We start from the raw sequence: 15,461 nt of genomic DNA, 5'->3' as shown, positions 1-15,461 counted from the left end.
CACCATGATTTCCCACCTCCTGACTTAAATCTGATTTAAGCCAATCATCCCCATCTACATAAACGACCTGGTGCTCAAGAAGGGCCATGAAGCCCACAGGAGTGTTCAGGAGCCGGCAGCGGCCGCAGCATCCTTTTTAATCTCTCCACTGGGTTAATTCAATACACTTTTTCCTGGGCAAAGATGCTCTAGTGGGAAAGCTTACAAGACGGTTGGATCTTGCAGGAAGCTATCTGCTTGCAGGCACACACTGATTAAGAAAATTAATGCTGAAAAAACACTGGTGCCCATGCAAGTGCAAACAGCTTCAGATTTTAGGAGCCCTTCCTGCCAGCTATGCAACTGGGTGGATTTTTGGTTAAGAATTAGGCTGGGGATTTTAAACGTAGAGAAAGGCTTCATGAATATTTAACCCCACCACTTGAGGCACGGCGACAGGAATAAATTGACCCCATTGCCAGTAATTTGTAATCCAAATTTACAACAAGGCACCAGACATACTTATGCTGTCAGAAGAGTCAAGAGAAGAGTTAACTCCCCAGCAATCACTCTGATTCACCCTTTTTCTCCAGGTTTTCCAGGAAGTTTTGCCTGTTACAGATTTTAATCATAAAGAACAAGCAAAAGACAAGTTTGCCAAAATTTTAAGTAACTGCAAGTGACAGTTTAGAAAGTGTGTTACATATTTTCGTAATTACAGCCATCTATGTAATCATTCTACACAGTGAGTGATTGTGCACGGCAGAGAGGGAAAATAAATGCTGCTGAAATATATTGAGGTCGAAAATATTTACATGCAATTGCACCTAACTCAAATGGCTTTTTTTTTTTTTTGCAATTCAGCAAATTCTGTTAAGACAGAAATAGCACCTTAATGTTGCACCTAATTCTGCAATAAGGACTAGAAGTGCAAGAGATTTTTCCATGTTTTTCCTATAGGGGAGGAAAATAAGAAGCCAGGTCCCCTGCAGTTTTCCAGTAAGAAGCGGCTCGAGGAACAAAGCCACAGCTAGTGTTTGTGGAAGAAAGTTGTTTACACGGGGTAGTTTCAGATTTTCAGGGACTCAGAGCATCGACTACAAATGACCAAAAAAAACTGTGCCAAAAAGAACAAGATGGATGCCTTTTATAGCCTTACAAAACAATCCTGTTTTCATAATAGTTCAAAGTTGTTGCTCTATGTTTCCGAAAGAACCAGCACTAGGAAGTGCTGACCAGCAGATTACACGACTGCCATAAAGTCTGCGGAACAAAAGCCCAACATGTACCAAGTTCTCGCTTTTGGAAAGATACCAGATCTTGCAGCCACATCATGTTTTCAGAGCAGGCATTTCCAAGCTCTGGGTTTTCCTTCACTGCACCGGGAATACCTGAAACATTCCTACCAAGAAACAACCTTGTGATAAGGCGGCACAACAACATGCTGTTTGTTCACGAGAGCTGGCAAACAAAGCCCCGCTATCTGACAGCACTGTAAAAAACCATCTTATTTTCCAAAGAGAAAGATGCTGGGGAAGTGGTTTTGTACCACCCATATTCAGCACAAATTTTCTAATCTCTAAATCGGTGCTTTGTGCTCCCCCCCGCCCCGTTATGTGACAGGGTAGCTCAAAGCTAATGTAACTGCACAGCTCTCCTAACTAGATAACCATACAAGCATTCCTTTATACACATTTCAAAGCACTTGCCTTGCAGAAGTCTTCAAAAGACAAAGTTCATTTATATCTGCAAGCAGTAGTGTAAAGTTGCCAACTTGGAGAAAAACAACTTTTTTTCACTCCACTTGGCCAATTCAGCCTGCTCAGAGGTCCCAAGTTCTCCTCTCCGGGACAAGCCACCTCCACCCAGTGGACACCCACCGCCGTGCACCCAGATATCGGTTTAATTACTGCGCAGAGGATTGAGTTTTAAAACAGTCATACCTTTAATTAAAAAAAAAAAAAAATACAGGTTTAAGGCACCTTTGCAGCTGGCAAAGTGCGTTAAAATTGGTCACATATCTGCCTTTGCCAACTAGGAGGAAAGGCATCGAACCAGCCGCTAGGAAGGAAGGGCAGGGGGAGCGTGGGGAAGGGTGAAGTCATCTGTGCAGTACTGCGTTCACTAATTTAATTCAAAGAGGCTTTTCTGTACCCATTCCAGCCCAAACCCACTGTTCCAAAACCACCGGAGCGAGTGTCGTAACCAAGGCTAGTAGCTCAGGAATCATTTCACTGAGCCTGATTATTTTGCTTTTAAAGGTTCAGAGCATCGTTGCTGGAGGGACGGTCATCACTGGGGCCTTTGCAGGGGATACAGGACAGACGGGCAGCCTGGCTTTGCACAACAGTGAGAAAAGCAGCTGAGCAGCCACACATCGGGCCTCGAACACCATCCTCGAACACCAGCAATGTTGCAATCATTAGGTAATCAAAGCACCAAACATTAGGTAATCCTCATGAATGTGACTGAGTTAATTCCAAGCACAGAAGCGAAACGAGTTCAAAGATCCCTTGTTTCAAACTTTATTCTGCTGAAGACGCACATCCGGCTGTCTGAGTTTGTGCCACAGGGTGCAATCATGATGTGTGATGGTCTCACGTCCATGAAGGGCTGGGGGAACCGCTACCAGCACTGCAGGGTTTACCTCTGCTCACACACCCAACTGTTTTTTATTTACATGCTATCATGGAAAACAAAGAACAGGAAAAGAGTCCTGCCTAAGCCTTTCATAAAGAAGGCAATTTCCTCAAAACAGCTTTTTTAAACACTGACAGCAGAGATTATTCTCCATTTGAGTAATGATATGCAGAAGGGTAACCTCACCAGAGCAGCCTGATGGCATTTCCATCTTTCCAGGCTGAGCAAGCAGGAGGGACGGCAATCTTTTTACACATGGGATTAAATGCTCATGAGTGTCTAACGGCAAAGAGAGAAGGGAGAAGGCCATGGGCACTGGTGGCCACAGCTCCCAAGCACTGGTGTTGCTGTCTTTGGAGAGAGAGGGACCACGTGAGACTCGGTCTCCAGGGCCACATGTGGGAGATGTTTCCAAGCCAGCCACATCACTCTGCTCTTTATCCCTTGAAAGCCACAAGTGTCTTCAGAGCTTGGTCACCAAAGCAGGTAGGAAGGACAGGGGTGCCAATTTGAGGCTTTGAGCATCTGCAGCAGCTCAAAGCACTACTAAAGAAGCACGGATGAGGCAAGGATGGTGTAAACTAGTCTGACTGGTCCTGAAATAAAAAATGATGGTTACTGTAAACTGAAAAGCAGCTTGAAAAAACTTGTCTCCCCTAAACAGAGACAAGTGGACATCGGTTAAAGCACCCATGTATGATTATGTCCACAATGCACACTCTCATTAAGTGCAGTTTACATTTCACATGTTTTATAATAAACTTGACAATCTAATCTTCCTGTTTGTGATTCATTTAAAAATTATTAATTTTGCAAGCATCCAAACCAGTTCATGCATAAGCATCTGCCCACACCATGCCCTGTTTAAGCCACTCATTGTTACAGGCACTGGTGTCACGAGGTCCTTTGTGTACTGAGTTACTGATTTTCTCTGACATAGTTCCACACAATAAATCAAGGAAGAGGTTCTAATAGAAGTTCCTCCCCTTTAAAAAAAACAACAGATGAGTTTTGACAGTTAATTAGCATCTGAATAAACAGTTTGAGCAGCAAGTGTCAAAAGCTGAAGACACTCAACTGCCTGGGACTCTCTGTGTTTCCTTAGACTCTGGTTACACATGACTACCTCAAATTGCAACTAAAAATTAATAACCTGACACAAAGGAAGCTTGGAAGCGTAACCCTTAAATAACTTAGTTTCAAATGAGAAAAGGTCAGGAATCAAAGCATTAAATTAAATAATACCAGGGAAGTGAAACAACTATGCTGCTTGGTGGACTCCGTTCACAGACGTCCCATGAATTGCCATCCCGCAGCCCTCTTCAAGCAGAGAACACTGCCGATACCCAATTTAAATATTTTTGTTTGTTTCTAACCAATTTGTGTTTATTTCCTTTCAACGCCCTTTGTGAGCTGCTCCACCAGCATGCTTTATTGAAGGCTCTAGTTGAAAATAAGAACTCAGGCTGCCATCCGAAAAAAAAAAAAAAAAAAAAGTGGGTTTTTAGGAGTATAATGTAGTGTAACAGTGATTTTCAAAGCCAAAAAAACAAGAAGGGCTTAAAGTTTTAGCCATTTTTAAATTTGGACTTTTGCTACATGCTAATCAATCTGATTAGGAAACCAAAATGTTTCAGCCAAGAACTTGAGCCCTGTGCCAAGTAAGAGCCGGGGGAAGCCACACAGCGAGGGCTGCGAGGAGGGAGCCGGCGGCTGATCCTACCGGCCTCCCACGAACAACACCCAGGAGCGGGTCCGCAGCCTCTCTCGCAGCTGCGCTTGCCTGCGGCTGTGGCGTTACCCACGCAGTCAGAAAGACAAGACCTCCAGGCTCATCTCCAGTCCTTTTCACTTGTGTGAGCAGCCCCAGTGCCTGTTCAGCTGCAATCACTCTGGGATCGGACACAGCCTTTAAACCGCTGGTTCCTGCAACCAGGGACTGGTTACTCTTCACAGGCATGAGACGCTCTGGCAGCTGCACATTGGTAGTAGTATCAAAACAAAGTGAGCTGGGAGCAACCCTTCTGTCTACTCCGCAGATGTTGAGCAAGAAAACTGTTGCAAGGTGGCTTGCACAATCCTCTCGCCGTGGGATGCACTGAGGAATGTTCCTTGGAAAGCTCGGGGTCCTCCCACACTTCACAGGAGTAGAAATTGGCTGTGGGAAGCATTGGTGTGCTAGCCAAAGGACATGTTTGCTGTCCCTACCTCCCCTATGCAGGACATCCCTGCTGTCCCCCCCAGTATAATGAGCAGCTATTCTATTCCTAGATGGGAGGGAAATGGAGAGTTTGCAGTGCCTTAGGGTTTTTTTCCCTGTTGTAGCAATCCCTAATGGTACCTACATTGTAATATCACAACTCCATGAGGATTAGGGCTTGTAATCCTAACAAAGTTTTCTGAAATTCAGGTTTCTTTAGCATCCGGCACCTGAAACTGCTTCTGGCCATACCTCCGTGAAAAGTGGTTATCTCCAATAATGTGAAGTTTCTTCACAGAATCACAGAATCTTCAGAGTTGGAAGGGACCTCTAGAGATCATCTAGTCCAACTCCCCTGCTAGAGCAGGATTGCCTAGAGCACATCCCTCAGGACTGCATCCAGGCGCGTCTTGAAAATCTCCAGAGAAGGGGACTCCACAACCTCCCTGGGCAGCCTGTTCCAGTGCTCTGTCACCCTCACTGTAAAGAAGTTTTTCCGTGTATTTGAACGGAACTTCCTATGTTCTAGCTTGTGCCCATTGCCCCTCGTCCTATCACTGGGAACCAATGAAAAGAGTCTGGCTCCATCCTCCTTAAACCCACCCTTTAGATTCTTGTAAACATTAATAAGGTCTCCCCTCAGTCTTCTCTTCTCCAGGCTAAAGAGTCCCAGCTCTCTCAGCCTTTCCTCATAAGGGAGATGCTCCAGTCCCTCAATCATCTTAGTTGCCCTTCCCTGGACCCGCTCCAGCAGTTCCCTGTCCCTCTTGAACTGGGGAGCCCAAAACTGAACACAGTACTCCAGTTGTGGCCTCACCAGTGCAGAGTAGAGGGGGAGAATGACCTCCCTTGACTTACTGGCCACACTCTTCCCTATGCAGCCCAGGATTCCATTGGCCTTTTTGGCAACAAGGACACATTGTTGGCTCATGGATAATTTACTGTCTACCAGGACCCCCAGATTCTTCTCCTCAGAACTACTTCCCAGCAGGTCCACCCCTAACCTATACTGGTGCTTAGCATTCCTCCTCCCCAGCTGCAGGACCTTGCACTTGCTTTTGTTGAACCTCATTAGGTTCTTCTCTGCCCAGCTCTCCAGCCTGTCCAGGTCACGCTGGATGGCAGCACGGCCCTCTGGAGTGTCGGCCACCCCTCCCAGCTTGGTATCATCAGTGAACTTGCTGAGGATACACTCTGTCCCCTCATCTAGGTCATTAATGAATATATTGAACAAAATTGGACCAAGTATTGACCCCCGGGGGACACCACTGGTTACAGGCCTCCAACTAGACTCTATGCCGCTGATCACAACCCTCTGAGTTCTGTCACACAGCCAGCTCTCGATCCACCTCACTGTCACCTCATCTAGCCCATACTTCCTCAGCTTCCTAATGAGGATGTTATGGGAGACAGTGTCAAAAGCCTTGCTAAAGTCAAGGTAGATGACATCTACGGCTCTCCCCTCATCCAGCCAACGAGTTATAACATCATAGAAAGCTATCAGATTGGTCAAGCATGATTTACCCTTGGTAAATCCATGCTGACCACTTCCAATAACTTCCTGTTCCTCAATGTGTTTGGAGATGACATCCAGAACGAGTCGCTCCATTACCTTCCCAGGGACAGAGGTGAGACTAACCGGCCTGTAGTTCCCTGGCTCCTCCTTCTTGCCTTTTTTGAAGATTGGAATGATGTCAGCCTTCCTCCAGTCCTCAGGCACCTCTCCTGTTCCCCATGACCTTTCAAAGACGATGGAGAGTGGTCTAGCAATAACATCTACCAGCTCTCTCAGCACTCGCGGGTGCATCCGATCAGGGCCCATGGACTTATGAATGTCCAGATTGGCCAAGTGGTCTCTGACCCGGTCCTCCTCAACTGAGGAAAAATCTTCCTCTCTCCAGACCTTCCCCCTTGCCTCCAGGGTATGGGATTCATGAGGGACAGCTTTAGCAGTGAAGACCGAAGAAAAGAAGGCATTCAGTAACCCTGCCTTCTCTGTGTCTTCCACCACTAGGGCACCCATCTCATTCGTTAGTGGGCCTACATTTTCCCTAGTCTTCCTTTTTTCTATTGATATACTGAAAGAATCTCTTCTTATTGTCTTTAACTGCAGTGGCCAAGCTGAGTTCTGCTTGAGCTTTGGCCCTTCTAATTTTCCCCCTACATAGCTTTGTTATATCTTGATAAGCCTCATAAGTTGCCAATCCCTTTTTCCAGGGAATGTAAGCTTTCCTTTTTTTCCTGAGGTCCAGCCGGAGCTCTCTATTTAGCCAGGCTGGTCTTCAAAGAGATTAAAAATACTAGTGACTCCCAGGACTCTCTGGCTATGAAGCGGGCTGTCATCACAAACTCCCTCCTCCACCAGCCACCACTCGCTGCTGATCTGGCTGCAAACAGTCCTCGCAGAGCGTAGGGGTAGGGGAACCCGTGGCTTTCGTAAGAAATCCTACATCCCAGTGGCAGACCAGGTTTGCTTGGAAACACATGATGCCCATTTGTACTGGTGTCAATACTGTCCTTTAGCTTTAAATGACTCCAGGCTGTGGGTGGCAGCACCACAGGGTAGAAAGAGCAAAGAGCAATCAGCTGCCTTCCCAGGCTTCGTCTTCTTACCAAGCCAGCCTGTCTCCTTCCACTGCCCTAGCACCCCCCCAGCATCCTCCCAGCATCCTTCTCTGCATCCATCCCCCTCCTCCTCCAGCTGGCTGCAAACATAAAGGTTTTAAGCAAAGATTAAAGGCGATGATACATCGGTACAGATCCTGACACCTGCCTCGCACCTGGGTATCAGGCTGGGCTTTGGGGGCAGATTAAATAACGAATACTGCAAAGATGCATTAAGCATTTCATAACATGGAAGAGACGGCTTCTGCCACAAAGATTGCAGTCTAAACAGACAAGAAACAAGCTATTGTTCCTGCAGCTCACCAGTGTCAGGCCATGCTCCCCACCCCCTCCTATTCTCAGTCTGCCATGCTTTAATAGTTCATAGCTTCTGCCCAGCTGCAACTGCTTCAAAAAGTGGGTGGTTCTGTGCAAGTTAGAGGCAAAACCATACTGAGATTATTCCAGAAGGGACCGGCTCGTAGTATACTCAGAGATGAGGAATGTTATCTGTCCCTCTAGGTTGCACCCTTGCAAGTACATAGTGGTTTCTTTTTATATGTTTTGAATTTTTAAGTTGACGTTGCAAAGATGCGCACTTAAGTTACAAAACATCACAGATAAGGTTGATGAAGTATCTTAAAATACATTATTCATTAGGTCATACTATATGGGTTACAGCTTCTGAGTACATATACAACTTGTTCTGCCACCTATTAAAATTGTTTTCTCATTGCTGTTACAAGTTCTCTTTATAACACTTGCCAAAATGTCTGGGCTGAAGTTTTCCATGACAAGTGTCAGAGGGTTTTTGTTTGTTTTTGAGGAGGAAAGTATAATTTATGGATATTATTTTGTTCCTGTGAGCTCCCAGTCCCCTTTTCTAGGATGAACTTTAGCATTCTAGATCTTAATCTTAACTCAAACTTTGCACAAATGGTCATTGTATTAAGGGGACATCTTTCATTCTTCCCAATAAAGTCTTGTTATAAAATTATCCAAATTTAAGCATTTGCACATGCTGAACTACTCGGGACTAGACTTGTGTAACAGTCTTCCATTGCCTGCAAGCCTCGGCACCTAGAGATACATGACGATCTTCCCAAGAACTGAGCACGCTCCTGCCTGCATCACACAGATGGGACTAGTGAGGGAGCATCTAAGTCAGCACCATCCAGTTCCAGAATACTCCTCGCTTCTCAAAATAAGGCCTTTCAAAGTCTTTCAAAGTGGGCAAAAAGCAATTCTTCTTCCTCAGCTGACTTTTTTCAAAACTTTACCCATCCATGCTGCAGGTTAGCATCTGTTACATCAGGCAGAGAACTTACAGTTATCACTTTCCAGGTTTCATTTACAAGGCAGGTTGGAGTTATGTGTGCCCAAGTTTTTATGTAAGATTAGTATTTTATACACAACTTCATAAAATTCAGTATGTTTCACGTGGGAAAAAAAATACACAATGCTCTAAAATTGAATCATGTAGGGAAAAGAAGAGTATTTTGAATTTGCCATAATATAAAGGTTCATCATAAAACTCTGCAGTGCATCTCTTTCATAGAATAGCCACATAAACCCCTATGCCGCAACTTTGTCCAAGGACACAAAGGCATCTTAAAATTTAGCTGGGATATGTTACATACAATACATCGGAAGAGTGTTTAGAGCACCTTCTAGAACTACAGCAGTAGGAAAATGACATCATTAGTTTGACAAGGTGCACATGAGCTTCCTGAAGGAAGCAACCCAAGAACCCACAGCAAGAGCAATCCTTCCTTCCTCTAGCAGTGCGTTTCCCATCTGGATGTCTGCTCACTGCGTTCACAAATAAAGTTTCCTTTAAAAGCTGTGTTCTACTTTACTGTGCTGATTACTTTTCCATGTCGCCTTATGCCTACCAATAAACACACATGTATATAAATAAAATGTATTACCACTCTTTTGCTTTGAAGACCAGTGTCTCCACTTACAGAATCTTCGTCAGGGGCATTACAGATTAAGATCCTTATCACTTACTTTTTACTTCCTAAAAAATCATCATTTCTTAAAGAAGTCAAGTTGGAAAAGTGGTGAAATGGCAATGGCACACACACACAGAAAAACAAGAGAGGGTTGAAAGCACAGGGCAAGATTTGTTTTACAGTCAGGTTTTCATGCAGCACTAGGTCTTAAGGTTTGCCCTTTCCACTAATTTTCACATCATCCACACAGTACTAGCAGACTGGCCTTGCACATGCATGGTAGAAAATAAGCTAAAATAGCTATACTTTTGAAGCTATACTTAGTTCAGACAGGAAGCAGACAGTTAAAGGCTTGGAAAAGTAGTGAATATCCAGTTTTAAAAACAGGGCTTGAAAAGGAAGATCTGCACTGACCAACTTCCAGCTATAAAGAGAAAAAAAAAAAACTGACTGACAGATGAAAAAGATACATTAAAATTGTGACAATTAACTGAAAGGAAGCAGTGCAAAACCCAGAAGAAACATAGGAAACGTGATCAGCCACACAAAATAAGAGCAGTAGAATTGACATACATCCTGCTTTGTACAAACAGATACAGCTGTGGAAAATTTCATCAGCACAGGCAGTCCAGCTGTGCATCAGCAAGCGGAGCACCTCTGCGTGGAGAACATCCCCTTTGACAACAAACCACTGGGCATTATCCAAAGACAACACTCTCATGCCAGTTGGGAAACAAAACAGGCCTGATCCTGCAGCAGCCCTTAGCTAAATGTAAAACTAAACTCATCTCCCTCATCGCCCAACACGGGAGCTTGTGTGTTTGAGTCTGAAACTTGGATAATTGCAGGCTTTCCTCTCTGAGCACTTGCTGTGCTGGATTAAATGGTAAATAATGGCACTCATTCTCATGGACGCTCAGTACTGAATTTAATTGTGTCATAATAACACTTTAACGATACATGATCACACACTCAGGAGGACCTATGAATGGTTCCTTACTGCTGCTCCAACTCTGCGGCCAAAGGGAATTAACAATAGGGATTACCTCCTGCTGACTGGCCTCGCTGAAGTTACCCAGGGCTCTGGAAGTGACACAGATAGGGAAAAAAAAAATCACCACCATTGGAGAGAAACACCAAGTTCAATAGCCATTATATCCATGGCCATTGATTTCCGAGAGGCCTAACCCAGATTTTAGTCATCCGTAGCAACACACACCACCAAACCTGGAAATGGGATTGCCTTACTCTCAGCCTTTTAAACAGTTTCAGAGTATTTCCCACGACGTTCCAGTACAAGAAAGTAATTTAATCGCAATGTTTGGGACAGAGCTTTTGACAGATGGCAGAGGAGTAACTATTGCTTCCTTGACCTGCTGGCAGCTGGAGATCCACACCTCACTCCCCACTCCTCGCTCCAGGGAAGCTCTTCACCGAAAAAGGCCACAGGGGCAGCACCACCACACATTAGGTAAACTTACAAATTTACACCTAAAAGCTGAAGCTAAAGGGCAGTCTACGTACAACGCCATCTATTTAGCGAAACACTGACAGGACAAAAATGGGCTCTTCTGAACTTCTGCTTGAGATTTCTAGGTGCTGTGACACAATGTGGAAGTTGGATGTAAACAAACTGTCATCTGGAAGTCACACTTCCTCTCAAGGACCAGCGTTTCAACCCTATTAATATCAAGCAGTTGCATCTCCTGGGTTTCAGAAGGTTTTCCTTGCAAGTGGTCAAACCAGAGCAACTAGAGAAAGTCACTCTTGCTGCACACTGCTGGGACTGAACTGATCCAGGCTGCTGGTTTCCCAGGCTGTACTCTCCCCTGACAGCAAACTGGCTTTTGTGACCTTAGGCTTCCAGCTGTACGCATGATGTAAACATTGCTGATCCACCACAATTAGAATCTGTATTATTTTTGAGAGTTTCACAGTTTTCTGGTTGTCTTCATTCAGAACGAAGACCTTCAAGACAGTTTCACCCCTTCTGCATCTTTTCTTTCACTCTTTGTCTATTTTGAGACAATAGAAGCAGGAAATGTCTCATTACATATATGCTCCACGTTTTGTGCAACAGATTCTCAGGCTCTAATGAGGTTAAGTGAAAAAACAGTATTTTCTATGGGAAGTTAGAAGTTTGCCAAAATGCCTTAAGCTGGTCATGAGAAGATGTATGTTGCATTTCAGTCAAACAAATTAATCACTTAGGTTTAAAAATCTGAATGAAAGAATTTTTCTTACCACCGTTCACTGCTAATCCCACCTGAACTACACAAGCAAGTTTCTCAGCTGCCTTACAACTGTTTCTAAGGACCAGGCTCCCATGCCAAAGTGTCTCCCAAGGTGCACTGTGATCTCCCCATGTAACTGCCATAGTGCAAAAAGGAATAATCAAAGGGCAGAGTATCTCCCACTGGAGTAAAGAAAATGCCACTGCGCATTCATACAATCTACCCAGATGATCTGTCACAGCTTTAGCATCCCCTTTTATTTTGGTAAGAACAAAAAAGCCATTGTGCAAGGGAGAAACAGAAAAACTTAGACTCTGTTTTTGGTGCCGCGGACACTGGTTCCCAAAGACAGGCAGGCACATGTGGCAGCCCTCTCTCAGCAGTGGGTGACACTCCTTTGGCTATTGCCAAATTCTGTGGACACCTGACAGTTTGACATCTCTATCCTGCTGTCACCTTGGGTGAAGTGGCCGATGAATGTAGGGAATCAGTACACAAAACCTTTTTCCTACGGGGAGCAAATATAAGCCCCAGCTTGTCAAGGCCTTCTAGTCCAGCCACTTTTGCAGAGTGCCCGTTCTCAGGGGGCAGGGTTCACCTCTCAGTTCACTGATTGTAGAAATTTTGGTTCAAAGCTGAAATCCATCCCACTCAAGCATCTGCTAAATTGCAGTGCAAGGAACTCAGATTCAGAAGCTGCGGTCTCCAGTTCCCCAAACTGTTATGCCATGGCATCTGTTCAGTTTATATCAAAAAATATTCGGTACAGAAACCATACACACCCTAAGTAGTCTCTCATTACTACATTAAAACCTGTTTCCACTGCATCTGTATTTTCCATGTCAAAACACACACCAGTTGCCCCTGAACACACTCATGCATTATTCTTCTTCAAGGGCACAGAGCTTATTAGTACTCTGGGAACTGTATAGACCTTTAAGGAACACTTTATTTTTGCTGCACCTACTCCTGAGTTTTACCATTTCATCCACAGTCATTAAATTCTTGCTGCGCAGAGGACATCATACAGCATTAGTTGCCTGCTGTTTACTCAAGTACTTGTGATAAAAACACAGTCATTCTATGTCAAACTACGTTAGACTCTGGTTAAAAGAGCACAAAATTAAAAAAAAAAAATGTTCCCAAGAGCCAAGTTCAAAGTGACCAGCCTAATGCCACTGGCTGAAGTTTTGACGTAAGTTATGGCTGTAACAGCCAACACTAAAACCAGCAAGGCAGGCTTCTCACGTGTTTACCTGAAGCATTTGATAGCTCCTGTTTACAGGCTATTTCCATTGCTTGCCCTCAACAGTGAGGTTTTCAGCAGCTGTATATCTTTGGCACACGGACACACACACAAAAAAAAGTTGACAAAAAGCCAGAGGAAGTCAAAACAGTGGAACACCTTGCAGAGAATCTGGACAGAAAGCTTCATGTGGTCTTTGACCTCTTCCATGCCACTACAACTTACAAATACAGTTCCTATTTAAACAGACAACTGAGGAGAAAAAGGTCCAAATAACACAATTGGTAAATACTTCTATCTGAAGCCTAAAGGGAACCCTATTCTGGGGATCGGGTGCAAAATCAGGCAGTGTGGTCTTTATAAAACAGCATGTAAGACAATGAGCAATGACAGTTTGAACATGTTTCATAGGAAAACCATAACACAGTGGAAAGCGTTAACCAAAACATCCTCCCTAGCAGAAGTGAAATCACTCATTTCATCAGACCCAGTATGTGGCTCTGCCTCCACTGCAAACACTACCATGAAGTGCTCTGAACCTGAGCAGTGCCTGGAAGCACGGACAGCAAACTGCGCCTATTATCACATATGGAGACAATGACCCCACTGAAACAACTGACTGGTAAGGGCTGGACACCAGTCAAGTCTGTCCTCTGCCCCAAATTCAAACACAGAGCAGCAAGAGCAGACAGGCACAAGCAACAAACGCCAGTAGTTAACTTCCGTAGGAAAAGTATGTGCCTTCATTTTGCAGCTGTTTTCCAGCCCAGCCCAGCCCAGTCCACTGCTGCCAGGGGAGCCTGGACTGTGGCAGCAGCATCCAACAGCTGCCTCCACAACTAAGAATGTCCGGGGTACAGCTCGAGGCACCCCATCCACCGCTCCCTCCCACCAGCACACAGCCACCAGCCCACTAAAAGCCACCCGCTCCTCTATCAGCATCCAGGAAAACCCTGCTTGGAAGGGGGAGGGGGGGAGGGATTTATTGATTAGAAAAAAAAAAAAAAGGGAAGGTGATGCAAGGATGCACTCTCAAAGGGGCTGCAAGGCCCGCGGGGCTGGATGGACGGACGGGTGGATATGTAGGTAGATGGATAGGTAGGCAGATGGATGGACAGGTAGTTAGGTGGATGGTTGGATAGGCAGATGGACGAAGGGACCACCCCTTACCTGCTGTGCTACCGCTCTCCCTGTGCCGCTGCTGCCGCCGCCGCGCTCCGACCGCCGCCCGCCCGCCGCCGCGGGGCGGATTTATAGCCCGCGCCCCGCCCGCCGGGCGGCGCTGCCCGCCGCCGCCGCCGCCGCCGCCTCCCCGACGGGAGCACGGGGCGGGCCGCCACCCGTTCCGCGGCTCCGCCCGTCCGTCCCCGCGCCCCGGGGCTCCCCCCCACGTCGCCCGCAGATGTTTGCGGCGGCTACGTCCCGGCTGCCCGGTCTTCACAGGGTCCCTAAATATCAGCGGGGAACCCCGGCGCACACCCGCGAGCCCGGGTCCCGCTTTCGTCCAGGCACGCAGCCCAGCCGGGAGGAGGCTCGCCTCTGACATCCCTTTCCCGGGCAAGCTTTGGCAGCAGTGAACGGCTGAGACCTGCTTCCCGAAGCGTTACTGTGCCGGGAGGAAGAGGTTTCACACAATTTGGTGAGGAGAGACGAGTGCGTGCGAGGGTTTGCCCAAGGACCGAACGTTTATCAGTCTTGGGAGAGACTGAGCAAAGGACAACAGCAGCAGGGTCCTGGCACGTATGGTCAAAAAAGTGCGGATGTATGTGCCACAATATAAAAATAAGTCTGTTTACCAGACCCAGAATTGCAAAATCTATGCTCATAGATTAACATGACCACTAGGAAGGAACTCTGATTGCAGTTGAAAGAAAATAATGCCTTCACATATTTCTGATGAAGTTCAGAGGGTGCAGCGGGTGCTGCAAGTGCTGTGTGAGTTTCCCAGCAAACAGCTCTTTGGCAAGAAGCGCAGCTAATCGTTTATTCCAAAAAGAGGCCCTAGCCTGCTGAGTAAAGAATATCTCTATATACACAGTTCTGCATGTAGCCACCCGCTAAGGGGCGGGTTAAACTGTGACAGCCTGAGCTGCTTTTTCTGTGACTTTTCTGTAAAGTGCACTTGCCCCGTGTCTGTGATTTCACTTAACAACCTCACTTTTACAGCAGGTTACTGTGACCCAAACTGATGAAATCCCCAGCATGTTATCATTCTCCCTCAGGCAGTGGCCTGAAACTCTGAAACTCTGTTCAGCTCTCTGCCTCTGTTTTCTCAGCTATACAATAAGCTTATTAAGTCCAGTCCATAAAAGCTTGCTGCTGTTCAAATGCATATTAGCTTCTCGCCTGCTAACCCAGCTTCTGGTTCCTTTTCCACCACAAAACGGTGGGAGACCATGTTGTACAGCAATAACTCTGAAATATTACTAAGTGTAGAATAAAGGAAATTTCTTATCATGTTTTCTTACCTTTGATTAGCAAAGAGGTCTGCAAGAATGAAAAGGTCTGCAAGAATGAAAAGTATTTCTAAAACAACAAAAGAGAATCATTTGTCATTCTAAGACAGCACTGCTCTGTGTGTGCTTTCTTTGGTTTCTTCA

The 15,461-nt window shown here is 45.6% G+C and overlaps 1 protein-coding gene across 1 annotated transcript in view; it reads right to left on the bottom strand.

The window, feature by feature from the left end:
• The window catches only part of NDRG1 (N-myc downstream regulated 1), a 42,838-nt gene extending 28,730 nt beyond the window's left edge, over positions 1-14,108 (bottom strand). Inside the window, exon 1 of the mRNA XM_054192092.1 lies at positions 14,032-14,108. The gene's annotated coding sequence lies outside the window, so the exon portion shown is untranslated. The remainder of the gene's footprint in view (positions 1-14,031) is intronic.
• Positions 14,109-15,461: the final 1,353 nt, after the last annotated feature.

This window comes from Rissa tridactyla, chromosome 2, assembly GCF_028500815.1.
Source record: "Rissa tridactyla isolate bRisTri1 chromosome 2, bRisTri1.patW.cur.20221130, whole genome shotgun sequence".
NCBI classification, from domain to species: Eukaryota; Metazoa; Chordata; class Aves; order Charadriiformes; family Laridae; genus Rissa; species Rissa tridactyla.
The sequence above is the reverse complement of the archived record's forward strand: the minus strand, read 5'-3'. Positions and strand labels throughout refer to the sequence as shown.